Here is a 2500-nt window from a genome sequence, read left to right on the forward strand (position 1 = left end):
GGTAAATAATAGATAGAAAGTACCGACGTGCATCGAGCGAGCGAGCCAGAGAGAGAGAGAGAGAGAGAGAGAGAGAGAGAGAGAGAGAGAGAGAGAGAGAAATAATTAGTTCATTTCGCTTCCATCCCATAAAGTTACTTAACTGAACGTACGTAACCACATTTGACCTATCTACTTGTGTGTCTGTGTGTCTGTGTGTGTGTCTGTGTGTGTGTGTGTCTCTGTGTTTGTGTGTCTATATCTTTGTCTGTCTGTTTGTCTGTCTGTCTGTCTGTTCGTCTGTCTGCCTCTCTATCTTTTCTTTCCGTCTGTCTGTCTGTCTGCCTGTCTTTGTCTGTGTGTTTGTTTGTCTGTCTTTGTCTGTGTGTCTGTCTGTCTGTCTGTCTGCCTGTCTTTGTCTGTGTGTTTGTTTGTCTGTCTGCCTGTCTTTGTGTGTCTGTGTGTCTGTCTGCCTGTCTGCCTGTCTGTCTGTCTGTCTATCTGTCTTTCTGCTTGTCTATCTGTGTGTTTATCTGTCTTTCTCTTTGTCTGTCTGTCTATCTGTCTGTCTGTCTGTCTGTTTGTCTGTGTCTACGCGTTTGTTTATTTGATTTGTCTCTCGGGCCGTCTATTTCTGTCTTTAGTTGTTTGTTTACTCGTCTTTCCGCCTATCTACCTATTTTTGTGTATTTCTATCGGTCTAACTATATCTGTATGTCTGCCTGTCTGTCTGTCTGTACGTGTGTTTGTATTCATTCGGAAAAAAATGCTCAGTCCATTTGAAACTTCATTTTTTTTTCGGGACAGCGACAACTAAGCAGGATTTCTCTTTTTTAATCTTTTTTGTGAGTGTGTGTGTGTGTGTGTGTGTGTGTGTGTGTGTGTGTGTGTGTGTGTGTGTGTGTGTGTGTGTGTGTGTGTGTGTGTCCTTGGTCGGTTTTTCACATGGAAGAAATGATCAGCCAAGTAGAAATAAATATCAAGCGAATGACTAAAAGAAACCTTGCTCAATTGAATAAGTCCATTGGTATACGTGGCTTTTTTTTTTTTTTTTCTGTGCTCTTCCCTTTTTGTGGGTGAGCAGAGGAGCGGTGAAAAGAGAACAGTTGTAGGAATGGAAAGTTTGAGGGGAAAAAAAAATGATTAGTTTTATCTCTATGTCTGGTTATTGCTTGAAAGTGGGCCTTCTTTTTCCTCATTTTGCTGCCGTTGGCGAGTGCTTCTCTACTACTACTACTACTACTACTACTACTACTACTACTACTACTACTACTACTACTACTACTACACTACTACCACCACCACCACCACTAATACCTATAAATCACCTGTTTTTTTTTTTAACCTTTTTATAACTTAGCAAAATAAACAGAGCAAGCAAAAGTTCAATGGTCCATCTCAAAACAAGTCAGTATTCTTGTAGTTCCAGTGAATTTACCCCATTTTATACCTATCCATTACCGAGAGAGAGAGAGAGAAAAAAAAAAAGATCAACGGAGTATTTTTATCTCTAAGTCTACCATGTTCTTTGTAGCTTGTTTCTATAAATTACTTCTTTCTTTTTACTTTCTCTAATCGCCAATGCTTCGTTCGGCAAAGGAAAACTGATGTAAGGAGCGGGAAAGTGTTTTGGGGTGGGGAGGAGGTGTGATGTGTGAGGCGAGGCGAAGGAGAAGCAAGGCGAGGCGAGGCAAGCACACACACACACACACACACACACACACACACACACACACACACACACACACACACACACACACACACACACACACACACACTTCCGAGGGCGATCTTTTCTCTTCTTTAGTAGGAACAGCAGGTGGCCAGGCCTTGCTGTGTCCTCCGGGGGTTGCTGCAGAAGCCCTGTAGTGGTGTTGTCTGTGCAGCCCTGGGACGTACACACACACACACACACACACACACACACACACACACACACACACACACACACACACACACACAGGCACGAAGAGAGCAAACTTCTGTGTAATGCAAGCTGACTGGCCTCGTGTGTGTGTGTGTGTGTGTGTGTGTGTGTGTGTGTGTGTGTGTGTGTGTGTGTGTGTGGAGGCGAAGAGATGAGTTTATCGAAGTGGCTTGCGGTGGCTGGAGTGGCTTAAGTGAGCGGGTTTGTTGTGAGACGTGATAATTGGCGATTGCTGCACCTCATTGTCTTATTTTGCGAGAGAGAGAGAGAGAGAGAGAGAGAGAGAGAGAGAGAGAGAGAGAGAGAGAGAGAAGAGGAATGCCGCGTCGATATAAGAACGACAAAAAAGCAGAAACACAACAGCAAAACAGAGACAAATGCAAAAGTAAATCACAAAGGTACACACACACACTCACACACACACACACACACACACACACACACACACACACACACACACACACACACACACACACACACACACACACACACACACACACACACACACACACACACACACACACACACACACACACACACACACACGAGAAAAAATGGTAGCAGGGAAGCAAACAACGGAGGAAGTAGACAGCA

The 2500-nt window shown here is 43.8% G+C and overlaps 1 protein-coding gene across 5 annotated transcripts in view; it reads right to left on the bottom strand.

The window, feature by feature from the left end:
* Positions 1–2500, bottom strand: part of LOC123511194 (chaoptin-like) — a 156954-nt gene that overhangs the window by 12211 nt on the left and 142243 nt on the right. The gene's annotated exons all lie outside the window — the stretch shown is intronic.

The sequence above is a fragment of the Portunus trituberculatus genome, chromosome 31, assembly GCF_017591435.1.
Source record: "Portunus trituberculatus isolate SZX2019 chromosome 31, ASM1759143v1, whole genome shotgun sequence".
NCBI classification, from domain to species: domain Eukaryota; kingdom Metazoa; phylum Arthropoda; class Malacostraca; order Decapoda; family Portunidae; genus Portunus; species Portunus trituberculatus.